General features: G+C 51.7%; 1 long non-coding RNA gene across 1 annotated transcript; it reads left to right on the forward strand.

Annotated features, from left to right (window-relative positions):
* Positions 1 to 11,220: 11,220 nt before the first annotated feature.
* LOC136793186 (uncharacterized) lies at positions 11,221 to 22,523 on the forward strand. Its single transcript, XR_010838138.1, has 3 exons — positions 11,221 to 11,309; positions 19,450 to 19,537; positions 22,503 to 22,523. It is a non-coding gene; the product is annotated as an uncharacterized lncRNA (long non-coding RNA).
* The last annotated feature ends 2 nt before the right edge of the window (positions 22,524 to 22,525 follow it).

Consider the following 22,525-nt stretch of genomic DNA (forward strand, 5'->3'; position numbering starts at 1 on the left):
CCAGCACGGTGTGTTTTTGTTGAAACCTTGATGTAAAGATGCAGATAAATGCCTCCCAGAGTATATTTTAGGCACCCCAGTCCATTCGACTGCACATTTATGTGGTTGAGGAATTTTTTCAAAGGATCCATTGGGAATTTGTATCTCAGAGGACTCCAAATTGTGGTGGCTGGTTTGTTTTCCTTTTGGGGTGGGTGTGTTTTGTTTGGGGCTTTTAATTTTTCCCCTCTAGTCCAAAAATGGATTGAAAGGACTGGGAGGGCTGACTCCAATCCCTAATGGGGGGAAAATGTTCCATTGTAGAACACAAGAGGCTTAAGTATGACAAAGGCTTTCATATAGTGATTTATTTGTCATAAGCAAATAAAATGCGGTTAAAGCTATCTCCTTCTAGACAGACGGCTCTTTGCTTATTAAAGTTCCGAGAGAGGATTCTGAGCGGCCGGCCTCTTTCCTCCCGCGTAAGAAGGTATCGTTTTCCTCTGAGGTGTTTAAGGCTTTAATGAGTCTAATTTTTTGCACAGATGTTTCTGGGTGTTTGCAGGTTTTCAGAGTATTTTTATATTACAAAGGAGCTAGCCGGTGCCATAGCTCAAACTCTGACAAGCAAATAGATAATCAAGAAGACAAATGGCCTCTTTTGTGAAGCCCTGCTCCTGTATTAATTTTCATTTTCTTTCTCATAGAAAGTATCGAAAGTATGACTGGGGACCAAATAGCTTTCTGCCTCTGAGGTCCCAGTCACCCCTAGAATGGAGTGGGGGAAGGGAGGGGTGCAGGTGACCCTCAGAAGCTCTGTCAGGCTTGGGCCGCTTTGAGGCTGAGCCCAAGAGAAGTTCTAAGGTCTGGGGGCTCCGGCCTCGGGGCTCTGGTCCGGTGGTGGCTCCGGGTACAGCCATCCCGCCTCCCAAAAGCTCAGGGCTTGGGAGAGCAGATGCATTTAAAAGTCGTTTTTCGGTCCCATCTCCCTTCAGAAAATAAAAATAACCAATTCCACCAGCGCGTTTTACTGTTATTTCTTTTGCGTTCTTCCGGTGTGCAGCTCCTGGGCGTCTGAGGCTGGGTAGGGCCCGGGAGAGACCGGGCCGGGGTCCACCGCGCGGGAAGGGGCGTTTGAACCGCTCGTTTCAATGCTGCGGGAGACTCGTCGTAGCAAATCGCCCGGACCTGGAGGTTGAGAGTGGCGAGCTTTGTTTTCGGTGGAATCGCGGTGTGATGTTTAGCTGCCAAGGGATGCGGTGGCCCTTCCCTTCTAGAGGGGAAAATAGTTCTTAAAAAGCATATGCCCCCCATGTCTCTATAGAACCAAATCAAAGCTGCTCTTAGGAAGGTATGAATAGAATAAAAAAGATTTCTATGGAGCTTAAAGTTCACAGCCATTCTGTGTAGACAAGAGCTAAGAAAAATGTGAGAATTATACAGAAAACCATTAATCACTTCTTTTCTTTAAATACGTATCCTCTCTCCTTTGTTATTATTCAACAGCAAATCTCCGCAGACCGGCTGTTGGGGGAAAAAAGTGTTAGCCGCCACTCCCGGATCTGCAAGGGGGAAAAAATTTGGAACCATAAAGCTGAAAACTTTTTTCTCTCAGTTTGGAAGAAGCCGTTCGTCATGAATGGGGTCCACCGAGTTCAGGCGAGAGGAGGCGAGAGGCTCAAAGGTAACAAAGCCCCCGCCTGGGATGGCTTTTTTTTTTTTAATCGTTTTATGAGCTCTTTTTACTAGGGAAAGAAGAAACACTCTCTCGCCTCCTTCTTTTTCAGCTATCTTTGCGGGGGTTTTTATGGTGGATGGTTGGTCAGGTTTGATGCCTTTTATGATGACAGATGCTTGGGTCAGGGACTGACACCTGGAGAGTGTTTGAATTGATTGGGACTGAGGTGTTAGGCAGCAGAAAAACCCCAGAAAAGGTTGTTTATGAGGCAGCTCAGAAGTGCTTTCTGGTTTTAGAAAATGCAGGAGGGCCTTGGGAGCCCCAGCGTGTGTGTGTGTGTGTGTGTGTGTGTGTGTGTGTGTGTGTGTGTGTGTGTGTGTGTGTGGCGAGGTGAGGTGCACATGTGTCCCGTGGGTTCCGTGACTCTGCTTGTCTACACTGGGGGCTGGTGTCCCACAGGTCTGTTTACCAGTGAGCAGTTGTCACTGCCACCTCCTGGAAAAATGGAATGCAATTTTTGGATGGAATGCCCCAACCTCAGAGTGGGGTATAGGTGGATGTCTTCAGTTTTTCTTTTTGTGTCTAGGTTGGGATTCTAGACAAATATTTGCAATTCTCTGGAGCAGGAAACTGTTCTGTTCACAGGCAAGGTTTGTTGATGCCGGAATCTTCCTCTTCTTCCACTCTGCTCCCTTCCTTCTTCCTGGAGCCTCAGAGTTTAGTTTGGTTTCCTTTTGCTCTCTTGGTCTGGGGGCTCTGTTCTCCCCTCTGGGGCCCCGCTTCTGAAGGTGAGGGAGCCAGTGGGCTCTGCCTCAGACCAGAATGTGCTGGCCTTTTTTCCCTGGGGCTCACTGAAGCTTTGGAAGTAGGAGGCTGGCAGGAGAGAGAGTTCATGGAGAGGCCACGTTTTCTAGGCGATTAGCTCAGTACTAGAACCACAAAATGACCTCGGAAGCCCCTTGACCTCTCTGAGACTGGACATTGTGTTGGCTCTTGCCTCCTGCCCAGAAGGGAAAGTCACACCTCCGCAGGGAGGGGTCCTTGGACTGTTGTATGTCCCATCTTTTCCACCCCCACCAGCCCCCCCAACCCCTTCTTTGCTATCTTGAAATTTCTGGATTGTTTTTCTGTTACTGTCCATCGGGGAGAAAAGGAACAAAAATTTTTTTTAGCTCAGCTGGGGGAGGGAAGTAGGGTGCTGGTCTCTCTCTGTGCAGAGCTCCTTCCCTCAGGCAGACTCACCCCGCCATCCATGTCCAGTTAATCCCTCCTTCTTTCTTGTTTCATTGGAGGGAGCTGAGGGAAGAAAGACAAAGGGAGGCAGATATGAGAGGTCCAGGGGCTTCAGAGGGCTAGGGGGACAAACCCCTGGGTCCTAAGGAGACAAGGGCCCCCACTGTGGTTACTGTCTCTCAAGGTATGTTATCCAAATCCACAAAATCTTAACCCATTTTCTGAAGTCCCTTTGTTTAGGGAGCTATTTCTATAATCACTCTCACCCCCTTCCCCACTCCCCAATCCCACCCCAGCTACTCACAGAGCCCACGGAGTACCTCCCCACCAGAGGAGCAAGAGAGATGGGAGAAGGGTCAGTGCAGGCTGTTCTGACCATTGCCAGGGACAGCTGTGCCATTTTAGCCAAAGTTTCCAGCAACTTTCAAGAGATGTGTGGAGGATTTGCTAAGAAGTGAACTCTGAACACAGAGCCTTTTCAAATCTATATTCTACTTGCTGTATCTTAAAAATCTACACCAGCATCCATCCTCTTAGGAGGGGATAGAGACAAAGAGAGAGACAGACAGACTCCAGCTGGGAAGAAGGAAGTGTTCCCTTGAGTTAAGACTAGGAGAGAAAGAAACTTGCTGGGAACTATGTGGGGTGTTGGTTTGCATTTTGTAAATTGTCTCCTATGTCTTGGGGACTGTCTCACACGGTTGGTATCCTCTCCTTTGTCCCTGGGAGGTTTAATAAATATAGGGGCTGGAGGCCTTGGTAAGAAAAGGGAGTGAGCAGAAAAGCAAGCTGGACTGCTCCTGGGATGAAAATATTTGGGGCGATGTACACCCATAACTCATAAGGGCAGATAACCAGTTGTGAGTCCTCTATGGCCCAGGTGATAAAGATCTAGTCACCTGAGTCTTTACAACCTGCTTTCTGCAATGTGAGGATTAGAGGTCCACCAAAGGGAAAGAGGAGGGAAACAATGGAAAGAGAAGGTTGGGGTTCCTTTGAGGGTTTCAGCCCCACAGGTGGGAACTGAGAGACCTTCCCCTTCCCTCACTCCCAGACCCCAACCTCTGCAGAGCTGAGTGCTGCGGGCAGGCTCCCCAGCCCCTTGGGCTCACCTTCTACAATTCTAGCGTCCACCTCTATCCTCTGAATCTTTAGACCTCTCTTCCTCCAGTTCCTGGGCCCTCACCATCCTCGCTCCTACTTGCACGGGTCTGGGCAGAGTAGGGCTGCCAGGTCCTGCCAGAGCCTGTCGCCGCTGGGGCAGCCCCAGCGCCCGTGGTGGGTCTCCCCGGGAAGCGGCGGCCCGGGAGGGGGGTCTGGTTGGAAAGCGGAGTTGGGAAGTTTCCCAGCGTGAGTTGAGCGCTGACGGATTTGTGATCGGCCATAAAACAGGCGCGTTCAGATTCGTAAATCAATCTCGCCTTTCTCACAGTATAAACGTTCGCTTTATCGGCAGCAAGAAAGCACCCTGCTCACGGCCGGGCGCTTGTTTATTTGAACATGGACATTCCCAGGATCCGAAGAGTGTGCGCATTTTAATAGAACCTGCCCCGCGCGCCTTCGTGTCACTGGCTTTTTTTTGCTCGTCCTTAAAAATAATTTCTCCGTTTCAGAGATTGCTGGCTTCCCATGCTCCAGCATATTCTCTCTCCTCTTTTCTCTCCCCCACCCCCTCACTCCCCACGCCCTACCCTAGTATTTTTCTTTTAGACTTTAGTGGACTGCTTTTCTTTGGGAGACCAGTTTTAGTGGCTTTCTGGCCAGGACCATGCAGGGAGTTGCCCTCATTGGAGCCAGGCGCGGGGCTGAATTCAATACCAGCCTGGGTTTTGTATCTGCACAATCAAAGCCGACCACCCCCCTACAGAGCCCAGGCCCGCCAGAGCCCAGGCCCGCCGGCGCCCCCACCCGAGGGTTGGGAGAGGGATTCCGAGGGGACCAGGCCGGCCCAGTGCCCGAGGCAGGGGCTGCGCTGCCGCTACCGCTGGACCGGACACCACCCCGGGGGTGGCGGTTTCTTCGGGGGTGGTTAGGGCACCTGGGTCCTCAACCTTCTCCCCATCTTTTGGTTCAGACCCCTCCAAACAACCCACCGGCGGCCCCTCGGCCCCATGCTCCCCCTCCCCAAAACGCGCCTGTTCTTCCAGGTCCACCGGCCGCTGCGGCTGCCCCAGAGCTGCTGAAGATAAGGCTGGGAGTGTGGGCGAGCGGCTCCTTCAGGAATGTCTTCCCTGCTTCCCTTTGCAACCCCATCCCACACCGTGGCCAGATACTCCGGTTCTGGGATTCTGGTCGTAACTGGTCTGCTCCTTCTGGAGCCAGGCCGTATGTGAAGGTTTGGGGGCATGTTTTGTTTGTTTTGCTCATATCTGAGATGAAGAAGTCTGCGTACATTTCTCTCTCTAGGCCAAGGGACTGGATTTCTCCTATCATCACCAGCGTTTAACACTTTAATATGCAATCCCCCCATCTTTTTCCTATTGATCTGTCTCCATTGTCTGTTGCTTGGAGGCAAGGGGTACTAACACCTGGGAAATGGGGACGGGGCTGTCAGGCCAGCTTCAAAGCCTCTTTCTTCCCTTTCCCACTCCTCCCCTCCAGTTCAAATCTCCAGCTGTCTTCACTGGTGTGTTGGGGGGTGGGGAAGGGCTGAGACAGGATGTGACATAGGTACAGAGAGACTGAGTGTCCACTTCTTTTGTGTAGGAAACTTAGTCCAGATCTTTTGTCTCTAGAGCATATTCTCAGTCAGTCAGTAGAATCTGGTTCCCTGTAATAGTAACAACACAACGAAAACAAGTTCTCCTTGTGGTTACTCTCAACTCTGGAAGCTCCCGAGTCCTCTCTTCGCCCTGTCCCTTTTCTGCCCTTTCAAAAGGTGCCTTAAAAGGTCTTTTAAAGAAGAGAATTAAAGCCAGAAGCCCCATTCTTTATACATATACAATCTGGACTTATGAAATGCTTCTTTTGAAGCTGGTCTCTTTAGAAATTTTGTTGGTTATTTAAGGAAGAGGGGGAGTGGGTCCCACTAAAATACCCGAGGAGTGAGGGAGAGAATCGAGTTGGGGGATGCAGAGAGAGGAACTGGTTGCTGAGAAATGCAGGGGCTTGGAGAAGGACTCTGCGCCCATCCCACCCCACCCCCCAGAAGCCCCTGCAGACTATTTCTGCACCTCCACGAACTAAGCAGAAGCAGGAGGAGAAGGGAGAGAGGAGAGGTGGGCTGTGGGTAAGTGTGTGTTCTGGGGGGGCTGGTTAGGGAATGTAGATACAGCAGATACAGATGTGAATGTGGGAGAGAGAACTAGCTACTATTCCATTTGTGGGTTGGGGGAAACCTATTTTGCAGGAAAATTTCTCCTCCTGAAGGGGAAGGTCATAGTGGTCCTTTGAGCCTGAAATCGAAAGACCCCCTTCCCCCTCCTGGTCACGTGATTCATTAAATAATTAATGCCGAGGTTGCAGAATAGATATGTATTCGTCAGGAAAATCGCAGGCTCGGTCTCCCTGTTTCTGACGTGCAATTCAACTGTCCTTTGAAAAACAAGCCTGTACCCCGAGAAAAAAAAGAGAGAGGGGGAGAGAGAGGGAGAGAGAGAGAAAAAGAGAGGGAGGCAGCAATAAAACAGCCCCGCAGCCGGAGCCACACCGCGGGCTGGGGTATTGTAAGTAGAAGGGATTTCTCACTACCTACCGCGTCTTATATGTCCATGTAAATTTATTGTTTGTTATTAATGTTATTGTCGTAAAATGTGACAAATAGCCATCTTCATTTCCTGCCATTTCTCTTCACACTGTCCTCTGTGTGTTTATACCCATTGAGGCATTGCATAGAGATTTTAGGAATATTCCTCTTCTCTATCTCTCTCCCTCTCCCTCTCCTCCAACCTTTTTCTTGATTTATAGCAATATGGGTGTCAGCTTCTCAGCCGGAATGCCAGCCATTGTGTGTGTGTGTGTGTGTGTGTGTGTGTGTGTGTGTGTGTGTGTGTCTATGTGTGTGTGTGCGCGCGCGCGCACATCTGCGTGTGTTTGTGAGTGAGTTGTGTTGTTTATGGCCATGTATTCGATAAATCATTTCTCACAGAAAATGATGTGGAAGCTGGGCTATTTCTATGGCCGGGAAAGAGTCACTCTCGGAGGCACTTCCTCTCTCTCTGCTCTGCTCCCAGAAGTTGGTTATTTCAGACGATTTTCAGTAATATATCAGCAGTTAATATGAAAGCTCTATAGCTGGAGGTCTTAAATTGCAGCATCTGTGATTATCAGTTAAGGTGAGATCTGTATAAATTTGGTAAACCAGAAATGCCTCATTGGCATATAAACCCAGTCAAAGACCACGACCTAATATAAAAATTATGTTTGTGAGCCTGATAGAGCCAACATTGCTGCAGCAGCAGACGGAGCTTCATTTTTCAGCGGTTCCCCTCCAGGAGTTTGGCTGCTCTGACGCTGGCTGGGGGTAAAGAACCCAACTCTGAAGGCAGAAGGAACCTGGGGGCAAGAGAGGTGGAGGCAGGGGAAAAAATTACTGAAGTTGAAGGCAAAGATTTTTGTAGTCGATGGGGACCAAGTAGAGGTCCTTTGCAACTGGAGGGGGCTGGAGGGATTCAGTTATAGTATTAAAGCTCAACCTATAGGACTGATGTATTGAATATATGACAGGGAGCCGAGGATGGGGAAGGAGCTACCCAAACTGGGGGAGACAATGGAGGCAGAGGCTGAAGGGCAGGGAGGGAAGCTGAAAGCTTTGGCTTCCCACCCTCCTGTCTAACAAAACAAGGAAGTGAATTCACACCCCAGTAGCCTTCCTTCGACCTCCTGAAACAAAGAAAGTTTCCTCAGCAGTGAAGGACTATATGTGTCTGGGGCTAAAGGAGGGAAAAGTTCTCTAAGTTGTTCTAGAAAAGAAATGTTCCAGGAATCAGGTGGTCTCAGAAAGTTGGAGAGTGTTTCAGGACATGGGGTGTGTTCCTCTCACTAAACCCCCATCCAAAAAGGGAGCAAAGGGGGTACAGATTGGGAGGGGGAGAGCTGGTAACTTTCCCCTCTGATTTCATATGGAGGTCTCAGTACCTCCCCAGTAGGGAAGGTTCTGCTTGTAGAGAGCAAAGCCAGAGGCAGCTTTTGGGGATATTATGTGCTGCGCCCCAAAGTTGTTATGGATGAGGGACAGAGCCTTTGCCAAGTTCGGTCGGGGCTGTTAGCTTCTCCTTCCCTGGCTGGAGCCTAGCCAACTGACTTTATAGCCACTATTATCTGTGATACTTAACTCTGCCTGCTAGTGTAAACCTTTGAGCAGGAAAATTAGTGATGCCGCACCCAGGTGTTAATTATTCATGGCATCAGCTGCGACCTGGAGTGGCGGCTTAGGCCCCAGTGCTGGCGTCCAGGAGCTCACTTTCATGCTCTGCTCCAAGTGGGCGCTGAGCCCTCTTCTTGTTAACAGGCAGCTTTTAGGGTGGGTGGTAGGTGAGTCCTCCTAATTTGAGAGTCTGGGTTGAAAAGGGTTTAGGGAGAAAGAGAAGGAAAAGGCCAAGACCCTAGGCTGGGATGGGTGGGGACATTACCTGGCCTCGCTAAAAGGGCCTGGGGAGAGTCTGGATTCAGGGGCAGCTTTGACAGGGCTGGAGATCACAGGGCGGGTGGGAAGGGCCGGAGGAGGCAGCAGAGAGACCTGAGGGATAGTGGGCTCCATACCCTTCAGGCCCCCCATCCTTGGGTGTTGAAGAATGCCACACACACTCAGTATGGGAAGCAAGGATTTCCTTCTCCCTCACCTGGAAAGTGAAGGGGGGTAAATGTGGAGAGGGTGCGTTCACCCCCAATCCAGTGCTCCAGAATTTAGGCCAGAGTCTTAGAATGCCGGAGAGAGGGGGGAAAGATTAACTCTTCCTTGGAGAGGAAAAGGGATATGAAGGGTGGAATGGTGGGTGTTAGCAGCTTCTGAATTCAACCTGTTTGGGAGGATGGGGAATAGCAGGAGAAGGCTGAAGGATGTGCTCCTTGGGACAGGCCAGAGCCAGTGGGGAGAGCTGGGAGCCAATCTCACAGGCCCCTGCCCCTGTGATTCCAACTCCTCCCCCCTTCTCCATCTCCCCTCCTCCTGCTGCCTCTGCCTGTGACGTGGAGGCCTGGGTCCCCCCGCTTTTCCTCTCCATTCTCTCAGCCCCGTTCAGGTCTTTGTCTCTTCTGGCTCTCGGGATACCCCCTCCTCTTCCCTTTCCCCAACTCACACGCAGACTCTGCCCAGGAGACAAAAGCAGAGAGACCATCCCTCTCCACCATTATCTTTTAGTCAATCTCTGGCCCCTTGCTAAATCTCCCTATGTGAGGCCTGATGCCTTCCATCCAGGCATATAGGCCTACCCTTCAAATCAGCAAGTTTGCTGGGTTTTAAAAAATATATATGCATTTGGTTCATTTAGCTACGAAGCACCCTGCTTCTTACCAGTTCTGTGCACACACACACACTCCATTTGCTTTTTTGCTGTGCAGGAGATGGGGTAGAATGTATTTGATGGAAGGGGCTTTAGGAAAGCCACTGACTCTGTCTTCTCCCCAGATGCTGCTGGTGTCCACTTTCTCTATATAATTATAGTGTTTATCCCTGTGCCTTTAAGAAACTGGGCTAATGCTTTAATGAGCAGAGGAGTTAGATAGAAAGATGAGGAGAGAGAGGTTGAAGTAAAAAGCGAGGGCCCAGAGAGAGAACAAGCGACAGGATCCCTTTCTGAGGGGGGAAGTCAAGGCAGAGGCCAAGGAAAGGATGACAGGGAGAATGGAGACATTCTCCTCAGAGGGGCAGGGAGGCTGTCCTGGCAGAATACATCCCACAACTTGGATGGGTACACAAACACACTCACAAAACCAGAGTCAAGTGAGAAGGGAAGTGGAACGGAAACCACTCACTCTGCTCCCTTCTTTGTAGAAGAAGATGTCTCCACCGCAGAAGGATGGGTTCCCCCCACCCCCGCCGAAAGGACAGGGTTCTGAGGCCAAGGGCTCCACACTGCCCAGACGGGCAGCCTAATAAGTGAGGCCAGAAGTGACTTCTAGAGACACTCCTAAGTCCTTAGCAAGGCACAATTCAAATTCACTTAAGACAAAGAGAGAAGCAGAGTGTGAGAAGACAAAGGGACTGTGAGAAAGGGACAGAGACCACAGAGAAGGTTAGAAAAGGCACAGAGAGAGAAAGGGAAAGGAAAGGAAGGAAAGGGAAAAGAGAAGAGAAGAGAGAAAAACAAATAGAGACAGAAATTCAGAGAAAGAGCCCATCCCCTTGGAGGGTGGGGGGCGGGCACAGACTGAGGAGAGGGCTGTAGGGTCTGGAAGCTCCTCCAGACTCTGTGCTTTCTTACCAGCAGCTGCCCAAAGCCGAGGCCATCCCAGAAACAAGGGGACTAGAGTAGGCCCTGGGGGTGCTACATCAGGTGTGAGGCAGCTGGGGTAGGAACTGAAGTGTCCGGAATGGCCAAGATGTCTTGGGCACTTCAAACTCCTCTAACACCACCATCTTCAATAACTTAAAGGTTGGAATCTCCCCAAACTGAATCCCTGCGGTGGGGTGGGGTTTGTGGGCTGGTGGTTGGTGTCGGTCTCTCACACCCAGACCCAGGGAATCCTTCCTTGGCCTCTCTCCCCTTCCTGGGTTTGGTCTCTTCTTTCCCTCTTCGGGGACAGGGAGACGTTGATCTTCCAGCAGCCTGAGAACTTTCCCTTTCACCTCCAATCCACATCTCCCCCCTTGAACCCCACCCCCACCCTCGTCTGAACAAACGGATGCTACCCTCGCTTATCTCCTCCCTCCCCGATCTTTCTGGAAAGAAAAGGGAAAAGGGAAATAAAGTTCCCACCAGCCTAAGCAGCTTTAGACAACTCCAGGGAAAATGGAAAACGAAAACCTTTCTTGTCCCTCCAATCACCCCCTGGCCGCCGCTGGGCTCCCTCCATCGCGCCCCCCATCCTCCTGTCCCGTCCTGCCCACAACGCTCTCCCTTCCCTCCCTCCTCCGCCGAGCCGGACATATGGAACCCATTTCGCCGGTGACATTGAAGAGCCGCTGCGCTCCCGCCTTCCGCCATGGCGCCCCCGGCTCCCCGCGCCTCGCCTCGCGGTGCCCCCGGCAGACGTGGCTCCTCCCGCCCGGCCGCTCGACCCGCTCGCGCAGCGAAGCCGCGACCCCGCTCCGCGCCGGGCCCGCCCGCCTCCCGCAGCCCCAAGCGGGCCGGCCGCGCGCCGCTTCGAGGGCCGAACAAAGCGGCGGCTGCGGCGGCGGACTCGGGGCGCGCTTCCGGGCCTCTCCCCGCGCCGGCCGGCGGGACCGAGATGCGGCCGGTCGCCCAGCCCCCGCTGGTGCCCCGGGATCCGGGCCCGGCCGTACCCCCGCCGCTGCCCACGCCCTAGCGGAGCCGCACAGGTAGGTGTCGGTGCCGAGCGGGCGCCGGGTGGAGAGCTGGGGGTGCCTGAAACCTCCGCCCGCGGGTCGGGAAGGAGGTCGATCGCAACATTGGAAGACAGAGATGGGGGCGAGTTAAAGAGGCGATGCGGGCGGAGGGCGCGGGGCGGTGTGGAGGAATGTGGGGTGTGGACAAGACCCGGTTAGGGCCTGGGGAGCGCTCTCGCTCAGGAAGGGCTGCAGACGGTTGGAGGCTGCAGACGGTTTTCCGCGGGAGTTGGGAGCTTGGGGTTGTGAGGCAATGTGAGGGGCATCTGCTGGGGTGGGGGCTGGCTGGGCCTTGCTCCCGCAGTCCAGTTGCCACCTATGGCCAGAACCTTCTAGCACCTCGCGGGTTATTTGAAGCTGAAACTACAAGGGGTTGCGCTGAGGCCGGGTGTTAAACTGAGAAGGTAGGAGAGGGGGTGATTTATGGCTTCAGAGAAGATGTGTTTACTCCCTGCCTGCTCTGGAAACCAAAAACCAAAGAGAGCAGAGGCGGGAGAAGCCTCTCTCCTTGGAGTGGAAGGCAATGCCAGGTTGATTCCCTGGGATTTACTTTCCCAGATGTGGGGAGATGGTGGGAACAGTCCCTTTGCCGGGACAGGTTGTGAGGTATAAGGAGAGTGTGAAAGCACACACACGTAGATGTGTTTTGTGTATTGTGTGAGTGCACATTGTGTTCGGGTTGGGGTTTGTTGGGTACAGCATCGCTTTACAAGTGAGCACACAGGGAGCCGGAGAGGGGACGCGGTGTTCTCAGGTCTTGGTACCCTGGCAAGGGGTAGCTCTGGACACACTTTGCCACCTTGTGCCCTCGCCATGGAGTAGTGCTCCTTCAGCCTGTGCTTTCTTTCCTCCCACAGCCACGCACAACAGCACCCACCGGCCTGGTCCCTGGCCCCTGCGTGCCATCTGCCCACGCTGCCCGATACTCACTTTGAACCTTTAACTTTGCCATGGGAGACTGAAGAATTAGTGAGCACAGCTGGGTGGGGAGGAGGGGGAGGAGGGGGAGGAGGGGGAGGGGAGGAGGGGGAGGGGAGGGGGAGGGGAGGGGGAGGGGAGGGGGAAGGAGGGGAGAAAAAGGCCTGCAGTGGTAGGGGATGTTGGTTTGAGGCTGGATTGGGTTCCACCAGTACTGCTCAAACTCCCCCGAAGTCTCTGTTTGGGAGAGGACGGGTGAGCACAAAGGGGGACAGAGCAAAGGAGCCATGCAGGATGATGGAGGTGGGGAGAAAAAATATGTTGACCCCCAGATAGTTATTTCCGCAGGCCAACTGGTGGCTCTTGCATTTCTGTCCAGACGCCCGGCTTTGCCTGGAAATTGTTTTGCATTAAATTTTCTCAGCCGCAGAATTATCTTTCCTCGCCTCCAGCTAAACTTGCATTTTTCCACCAGACACTTGGGCCCTGCACCAATGAAATCTGAGAGGAAGTGGCTGGGCCCTAAGTGGCTGTAATTTAATTGATTTTATCATAAATCATCAACTTGATGAAGAACCCGAGGTTTCAGTGAAGTAAATTGATATTAATGGGAGTTTCTTGAAATGCAAACTCCCTGAATTGTTGGGGCATCTTGAACAAGGGAGGTAGATTACATGTGTCCCAAGAGCAGAGAGCCTGGACCTGGAGCCCAGCACAGCTTTAGGGGGTCGGGAAAGCAAGCTGTGAGGGGCAGCTGCAGCCAGACCAATTTCTTTAGGGGAGAAGGCAGAGAATGGAACTTTGTTGGGGAGGGAGCAGAGTCTGATTCCATGAACCCTGCTGGCAGTCTTGGGAATGCTGGTCTCCCAGTTGAGGGAGGCAGTTGGGGAAGCTGGTAGGTGTGTGGGCAGTGTTGGGGGTTGGTCGGGTGAGAAGGCCAGGCTGGTACAATGGGTGCATTGACTCCTGGTTAAAAATTGTCAGGTTTAAGCCTTCTTCTTCTAATTACACAAATTAATTATTTACTGCTCAGGTTGCTGTGTTCAAAAACAGAACTTTTGATTTGAAGAATAACCCACCCCTGACACAGAAGAGCAGTAAAAACCAGTGCACCAGTCTCTGGGGGTACAAGGAGGACCAGGAGTGTGGCTGGTACTCAGTTGCGGGGGTGTAAGCAGTTAAATCCCAAGAGGAAACAGTCTGCCTTTGGCCAAGATGGTGCCCATTATTGTATGAACTCAGTTTATTACTGCTTATTGTCACTCACTTTTACATCAGTACACAGAGGACTGCAAATTGTCAGCCCAAAAAAGGGACCTTGGAAGATCATTTATCTCAAGCTCTCCCCTCCACACAGGATTTGGCTTTACAGAAGGGGACAACTGAGGCCCAATGAATTCTCTGCTTCAGAGCACACAGCCAATCTGGACCACCTAGAATCCAAGCCTCCTGACTTCCAAGCCTATCCCAAGTATGACTTTAGACAAACCACTTTCTGGCTCTGGACCTCAGTTTCTCTATCTTTGACAATGGCAGGGTTGGACAGGACACTCGCTGAGTTCTTCCCAGTTCTGACCTTGAGTAACTCTCTAGTGCTTGGGAGCAGCTCCCTTTTGTGTCCTGGAGTTCTGTGGGCATCTGGGTATAGGTCACTGCATGCATATTTGCAATATACAAGGAGTTTGCATATGCCCAGAGCAGTGCATGGCTACTCAGACTGGCTCTAAGAAATCCATTGGAATCTGGACCGTTCCTCCTCCTGAAGGTGTCCTTATTCTCAGCAGAGGAGAAGCCCAGGCCTAGAGCAATGGAGATGGAAGGCAGTGGGAGGGGCTAGCTGGGTAGGTTGGGCTTGGATTGGCATTTGGAGGGGGTGCTGAGGAAGGAGGGGCTCAGCCTCTCATAGCAAGGCACTTTCCCCGCCAGGCAAGGGAGCTGAGGCTGGAGTTGTTGGCAATATAGCCCAGGGACTGATTTGTGGTTTCAGAATGTAGATTCTATGACAGCAGGCCACCACCACCACTACTTCCAGCCTGATCCTGACCCCTGGGCCTTTGGGCCCCCTCTTCTTGGGAGAGGACACACGCAGGCTACCACAGCACTATACCAGGTCTCCTCCCAGGGCAGCCAGGACAGAAGGCCTGAAAGGTGGATGACCCCTGTCCTATTCTTGCTTTTATTTTCCATCTCTTCTCCTAACTGGGAAAAAATAAAATAAGATTCAAAAGAGATGGGGGCTTTTCAGAAGTTGCATGGTTGTGAGAAGGGAGATTTCTTGTAGGATCAGGGATATGAGGAGGCCAGCAGAGGAGGAGAGGCTTCCAGGCTGCCTTGGGAAGTGTGGTCAAGGATATGAATTCTGGTGGAGGAAGTGGGAAGAGATGAGAAACAAATTTATCTTTGGGGTTCTGGAAATCAGAGTCTCTGGCCAGATAATCCATTTCTTAGAGCCTCACCCCAAACCCTATTTGAGAGAGAGAGAAAGAAAAAACCAAAAGGGCCGGCAGGCCCAGATTCTGGCCCTATCCCATTCTGACTTTTTATATTCGGAGGCAATTTGGGAGGCCTTCTGCTGATTGGTCATTAATCTGCTGCGTTATTGTCTGCTGAACAGAGGTCACTGGGAGAGACATCCAATCTGTCAGGAGAGACCTGCGCAGTCCCTCGCAGTGGGCTGGGCCCTGTTCCTCTCTTGTCTGCTTCTCTGTTCCTTCCCCAGCAAACCCCACCCCCACCCCCACTCCCACCCCTCCCCAAGCTGTCCAAGATTCTCCCCTCTCCTTCTTGCCTTCTCCACTCTGCCCACCTTTGTCTCGACATCCGCCGGGGTGGGGTTTGCCAGGGCAGGACAGAGCTTCTAGATGAGGCGGGACCCCCGATTCAGTCGGACTCATTCCCATCCAGGCGCCGCCAGCTCCCAACTCCCGACTTGGCCTTAAGCACCATCAGCCACTGGCGCGGCCTCCTTGGTCACCGAGCAGACTTTGCAAACCCTCGTGGCTACCCTGTTTTGTCCTGCCTCCTTTTCGCGCTTCCACGCCTGGTGTGAAGGGAGAGTTCAGCTTGGATTTTTCTTCTCCAATCTTAGCGGCCGTTTTCTTCTTTCAATCTCAGCTTCTACTGAGCCGGGTCTACACGGGCCTCCGCCCAGGTGCGGAATCTTATCGTTTCCTCAGCCCCTTTGTTCCCTCCCGCTCGGGCATCTTAGAAAGGTGGGCGTTGGGGATCCGAATACCAAGAGCGATTTGCAGTAGCAATTCCCATTCTACAACACCCAGCTTGGAAATCTTTATTAATATTTAAAAGCGATGGAGATTCGGGGGTGTGTGTGAACTTTTCACGACTCTGCCGCGGCCACAAAGTTGGGCAGTGAAGCTGGAAGAGTGTGGACCGGGAACCCAGACAGGACCAGAAAGAAAGAGATCGCCAAAAGCCTTGCCGTCACCCCCTCCCCGACTCCCAGGTCCCGGCTTCCCAGGGAGCCCGGCAGGCCCCGCGAATTTGGGGCTGGCTGAGCTGGGGGCTTGGGGGAGGGGGGAATCCTTGGTCATCCCAAGGCTGATATCAGAAATCGATTTTAAGGGAGCCAGCCAGTTTGTCCTTATTGAGAGGAGAATTTTCGTTTGCTCTTTGATGGTTTTTTGGGGGAGAGACATGATCCCCGAAGGCCTTGAAGGATGGGTGCCCAGTGATCCCTCAAGGGGGTTTTGAGAGCCTGGTCCCCTGGTACTGGGTACAGATTAGGAGTGGGGGAGGGGAGTGTGGGAGCGAGTGGTCTAGCTCTGGGGAAACTGAATCTGAGAGGAAAGAATGTCTATGAAGGGGGACATTTTCTCTGATTTTTGCCTTTATTATTAATTTCTGCCCTTATTAGATTACACTAAGTTATCTGTGTCTTAATCTTTCTTACAATTTTTCTTTTTCATTTTCTCTCCCTCTCTGTCTCACACACATGGTAAGTTGTTCAAGTTGCCCTCCTTGAATCCAGGAAGAGATCAAGAGATCGTTCGCTCTTTTCTCTCTCTCTCTCAGATTTAGTCTGCACCTAAATCACGACTTCACTGTCAGGGGTGATAAATGCCTCTCTCCTCCTTTTTCCAGACCTCAAAGTCTTCCCTCAGACCCCTCTGCTGTTTCCCACCCCAAGGTCCCTGCCCAGGCTCCCCACTGCCCCTGCCCTATCCCCTGAAGTTTGGAAAGTCCCTAGCCTGTAGCACCACCAACAACGAAACGGGTGTCCTGGGGCTGCCAGTTCTCCTGTCCACCCGCCACCTTCCCAGCCCCAAACAGGGGGCAACTGGCCAGCCAGAAATCTCCGAGAAAGGGATAAAAAAGGCAGGAAAGAAACCGAACTGGGATCTAATTGCGTCCCAAGCATTTCAAATGGGCTCTGCTCTCAGAATTCCTTAAGGAGCCCCCACCCCATTTCCTACCACATTTGGGGGTACGTGTGCTCTGCAAATCTTCTCCAGGTTAGCTCTCTTGCTCCCAGCCCTCCTTTTTGCTCCTACCCCACTGCACCCCACCTCCTTGTGTAGCCAGAAGGGACCACATGAGTTGAAGCTCCAAGTGGGGAGGGGTCCACTGCTGGCTCTGGAAAACGCCTCTCCCCTCAGCTCAGCTTCAGGCCGATCCTCCTGCAGGCCCGCAGCTAGTTGTGTGCCCCCTGGGCTCTCTTTTTCTTCCTTGGGGCAAAGCTGTGCAGTCCCACAAGTGAACACGTCCTCCTCTTCTCTTAATTTCACAGTGACCTTCTCTAGCTAGTGGTAGCAACAGCTAGGAGAGTTGGAGGGTCTGAGGTACACTCTTGACTTTTTAATTTGGGGAGGAAAAGACCCAAAGGTGCTGTTCTCTAAAGCCTCTAGAAGCCGCCATGGCCGAGTCCCTGACCCACCAGGTCCAAAGCTACATAAGGTGCAATCCAGCAGGTCTCTAATCAGGGTCCAGAGATCTCAGGAGAGATTCTTTGTAGCCCTGACTGCTTTCTCTGAGGGTCCTGGCTTGAGCACCAACACTGGGTCTGGCTTGGGCATTTTCTTTTCTTGATACTACTAATAAATACAGAAAATGGCTTCCACCTTCCGTCTTCACCTCCCCACCACACTTCCCTCAGCCACCAACTCTCTAGGCAGGCGGCAGGATCCTCAGGACATCACAGTGGGAGACTCTTCATGCAGTTCCTTGCTGGAGGGTAGGGAGGCCATGGGTCTCCCCCTCCACCCCCATTCAGCAGGTCCCCAGGAAACTGGCTGCTCCAGCCCACGAAGCCTGACTTAGCGGGCCTCAAAGAAGTGAGGGCCGAGGAAGCCAGGGACCACCCCCTACGAGAGTCGATAGTAGGACCCTTTCTCAGCCCAAAGAAAAGCCTGTGAGTGGGGAGCTCTGGGGAGTGAGGGAAGCTTTGCCAGACACAGCCACCCTCTCCTGGTGGGGAGACAATAGCTGGAAACCATCTCTCACCTTTGTTCTCCCAGTCCCTTCTCTCCTGGTGCATCCAGATGGGAGAAGGCAAAAGCCAAGGACTCTAACCAGGAGGTCACAAGGTAGTGGCTGGCTCTGTCTACGGAGAAGTTAAGAGAACAAGTTTTCCAAGCTGCCTTTGTAGAACAGAGAGACTGTCGGCCTTCTATTTTATCCTCTAAGCCCGAGTCAGCAGTTCGGCAGAGTTGCAGACACTCCTGCTTTTGGAAAAGTCCTGGTGCTCTTTTTGTCTTTTTCCTCCACCAGGAACGGCTCTTCCCCACCCCCACCCCAAATCTGCAGACACCTACATTCTTGCCTCCTGTCTTCCTCCTACAGGCCTCCTCGCCTTTTCCTGCCCTTCTAAAACACACCCGAAGAAAAGCTGAGCTTTTGTAGTCTTCCTCGCCTGTTCCAAGAGTCCTAAATCTTGTAGAGCTAAGAGAAATTAACAGGTTTGTTCTGAATAATAATAATATAAATAACTATCCTCCATCTCTTCTGCCAGTGCATTTAAAATTAAGCCATTTTGCTGGTTCTTCTCATCTTCTTAGAAGTACAAATGCCCTTATCACCTCTCAGCCCCTTCTGCCTACCCAGAGGTGAGAATCCCAACAGAAACTTCTTCATGCAGTTCTTACAGCCTCTCTATTGGCAGCCTTGTCTGGAACTCAAGCTACACACAAGGTCCTCCTTTTGTCACCCTCTCCTCAACCCCCCTCCCCCTACAAGATGGTCTGGATTTTTAAAATAATCACTCACCGCTTGTTGTCTGCTCTCAAATTGGGGGGGTGGTCTGTTAAAAAGAAAAGAGAGGTCTGGCTCCCCACCCCCCCCTACAGGTTGGAAACTGGACCAGGAGACTTGCCGGGAGAGAGGAGGAATAGAGAGGGTGTGGGGGAGAGAAGAAACAGAGACTGGGAGACTCTGGGAGACTCGGAAGGAGGGAGACAGAGCCAGAGGGCCAGAGACGCAGCCACCAGTCCCGCAAGAGTGAAACTACTTAAAAAAAAAAAAAAAAAAGTCCCAGTGCTAGGGCCTCCCAAGCTACTTCTCCAATTAGAGGAAGGGTTTACTAGTGGTGCTGGGGGGAAATGTGAACTCCACGGGCTTTGCCTTATCTTTGCGCTCCTCTTCCTCCCCCGCCAAAATCTGAATTTAAAAATTTACCTGTCCTTAAAAAACAAAAACAAAACTTAAAACCTCTACCTCCTTTCCTTTCTCACTCTTTTTTTTAAAAACTGAGGGTGGGGGTTCAAAATGTCCCCCCTCTCCCATCACCACCATCACCTTCCTTCCTTATCAGGCATCTAAGCTTGCTAAAGGGGGAGAGGTGGGGGTGTGTGTGAGCTTGTGTGTGAGTGAGTGAGTGTGTGAGTGTGTGTGTCTGTGTGGTTTTTTTTCCCTGTGCAAAAGCAGAGGCCATTGTTACGGAGAGTAGGGCGTACCAGTCTTATAGGGCAACCACACTGTGGCGGCTTGGCCGTGCCGGAGCCCGGAGCGGGATTCTCAGCGAGCTGAGCCGCCCGAGCACCTTTTGGTCTTCTTCTATTTTTTTCCCCGCTCCCCCACCCCCTCCCTCCTGCGCACCCCCGCTCCTAAGCCGAGTGAATTGAAGCGGACGCCGCGCGGCTCCTCCGGCCGGTCTGCCCCTCAGGCTCCCCAGCCGGGGTGGCTATTGGGGAGGGGGGCGACGCCGCTTTAAACAGTGGTCTTTTTTTCCTTTGCCTTCAAGGAGGGGAGATTTCTCGCCTGCCGCTCGCGCTGGGGCTCGATGTGAATATATATTATGTCTGCCTGTTCTCCCCTCATCGGTGGCTAAGGTAAGCTGGACTGAAATAGGCTATCAGTTTGTGAATGGCGGAGAGTATGTCTCAATGATTTATGGCCCATATGACTCCAATCTCGGTTCAAGAAGAGTTCACAAGCTTTAAGCTTCCTTCCACGCAGCGACTCTCTCTCTCTCTCTCTCTCTCTCTCTCTCTCTCTCTCTCCCTCTCTCTCTCTCTCTCTCTCTCTCTCTCTCTCTCTCTCTCTCTCTCTCTCTCTCCCTCTCTCTCTCTCCCTCCCTCTCTCTCTCCCTCTCTCTCTCTCTCCCTCCCTCCCTCCCTCTCTCTTCTTGCTTCTCTCCTTTTCTCTTCTCTTTTCTTTCAGCAGTCAGATCAGGGCTGAATTTTTGCCCCGCTTCTAAGAAAAGCCTAACCTTTTTCTCTTTTCCTTTTTTGTTTTATTTTTCTTCCTTCTATTTTTTTTAAAGTCCTGGAAGGTGGCCTATCCCCTCTCCCAGGGCTTCCCAGCTATTGTTACTCTCCCAGGATTTCGGGGGTTTGCCTGGAAAGGTGGGTTTCTTGGGGTGGCTCACTGCCCTTCTTCAGCAAGACCCTGGGGGGAAGCCGGGAGCCACGTCTCCTTCCCTCCCTCCCTTTCTCCCGAGAAGCCATATGGAGCCTGGATTTTTCCAACATGGAGGCAAGGGAAATAGACATGTTTGGCTTGGTAGAGCTGCTCCCCACCCCCCTTTTTCCTGGATCCCCAGATCTCGGATCTCCTCGGCACCTTTCCCTCTTCTCACTGTCCCATCAGCCAGGCCTCTGCGCCCTCCAGCCGAGTCCGGCCTGGCAAAGTCCCCGTGCGGAGTTGCTAATACGCCTTTTAATTCGGTTACCTCCAGCGCCCAAACTTGCTGCCGCCCTAGGGGCTCGGCCCTCGGCCGGGTGTGCTTGGAACCTGCCGCTGCTAAAGGTTTCCGTGTCCTGAACGCTTTCTCTTCGCCTCCTTGGGCCAACATAGCTCGTCGCCAGCCACCACGGCGGCAGCAGCAGCCGAGACAGCCCGGCGGCGGCAGCCAGGGGCTAACTCTGTCCGCAAACGTTCCCGGCCCTTTCTCGCCGCCAGCGGAGTCTCCATTCTTTCCTATCACGTCTCTGGCTTCTTGCTTCCCACACTCTCCTGGCCTCGGTCCTACGATGGTTTGCGAGTTTATTGCAGGGGGAGCGACAGGAATTTCAGCCCCAGGCGTCTAGTCAAATTATTGTTTTATCATCATCATCATCATTACTGCTGTAACAATCATTTAGACTAAATAAAGCCAGGGCCCAGCCAGCCAACCCCCTACAACAGTTTTATTTCATTCTCCTATCTATTAATAACAAACTCAACTAATGCCTGTTAATTAATTCCCCCTTCAGCCAGGGCTGCTCCGAAGCTAATTTTGGTTAAATCATCAGAGGCTAATGGTAATAATAATAAAGGGATTGGGTCAGCCTGGTCAATTGAACTCCAGTTCTCCTCCCTGGGAGGACCTGCTGCTTTGCAGACCCATGCGTGTTTTCCAGAAACAAATTCTTCCCAGAACCCAATCAGAACTCAGGGCTACCCGGCTCCCTTTTGAATATAAATCTGTGCCATTAAGAAGGGGGTTTATGTGTGGGAGGGGTTTCCTTCACCTGCACTCCTTTTTGTTTTATTTTCCTATTTTTAGTTTTCTTTGGAGTTGACCAGCTGGGCAGAATGAGATTTAAGTAGTCCAAACCCGTATGTCAGAAGAGAGGGTCAGTCTGAAGATTTTATGAAAAGTGATGGTGAGGGGTTGGGAAGATAGATGGGGTGGATGCAGTCAGAAGTTTCAGAAGAAATACACAAAATCCTATGACAGCGTGAACCTTTATTTTTCCAGCACACTTTTAAAAGCCTGCATTAAAATAATCCATTTTTTTTGGCCTCAGAGAACTTCAGTAAACAAGGGCACCCAGTTTCCAACCCAGAGAATAATATTCAAATTTTTTGGTTTACTTTCTTTCTTACAAGGAAAAATTTTCTGTTTTAGAAAGCACTTTCCCATCTCTCAGTAGAAAAGTCCAGCAGTTATCCAATTTCTTTCTTCTTTTCTTCTTTAGAAAAATCAAAGGAAACAGACTGTCAAGAAAAGGGTGGGGAAAAAATTAAGCCTGATGAAAAAAAAAACAGAGGGTGGGGGGAGACATGGGCCAAATGGTCACAGCACCAACCAGCACCGCCATAACAACAATCCTGTTCCATTTGGGGGCCCCATGGGGGCTGCTGGCTGTGGGGTCCCAGACTTGGCTAGAAAAGACTCAGACTGGAGGTGTTGGTACCTGCAGCAAGGCCATGGAGAAGGCTCAGTTCCACTGGCTCTGCAGGTTAAAAATCTTCAGGAAGTTTCTAGGTCAGGCTGCAGTCTTCGTGAGGTGGGAGGGGAAGGAGAGTATCCCTCACACCAGAAGGTTCCCTGCTCAACTTGCTTCTCCCTCCTGCCTCTTTCAGAGATACTCAGTTTTTTCTCCAGGCTAGACTCTGGATGAAAGGAACCTAGATGGAGGCAAAGGCAGGAGGCCTCTCAGCTCAGAGGACGGTGTTGATGATGCTTTTATTTTGGAGTCTGCAAACCGCACCCCCCCTACACACACCTATCCCAGATTGAGGGGTGGTGTAGGGAGAGGGAAGAGGAGAGGTCAGGGGCTAGTGTGCAGGCAGGAGAGAAGCAATGTCTCTTGCAATAGTAAGATTCTATATCTAGGCAGTCCCCAAAGGAGTAGAGTCCTTATTTTTTGAGTGGAAATGAAAACTGGTGGGCTTTTTCTTTTAAAATTAAAGCGTTGCAATAAGAAAAATCCATTTCAGGTCAAGGAAGTGGCCTCAGCATCTGCTGTGAAGATGTTGGGTGGGGGAGAAGAAAAACCCTATTGATGTCAGTTCCCTTTTCAGTTCCTAAGATGGATTCGAGCCCCAGTCCTCTTCTCCCCCTGTGTCTCTTCTCTCACCCCGCAGGTCAACCGCTACGAACGGACCCC

Source organism: Kogia breviceps, chromosome 19, assembly GCF_026419965.1.
Source record: "Kogia breviceps isolate mKogBre1 chromosome 19, mKogBre1 haplotype 1, whole genome shotgun sequence".
NCBI classification, from domain to species: Eukaryota; Metazoa; Chordata; class Mammalia; order Artiodactyla; family Physeteridae; genus Kogia; species Kogia breviceps.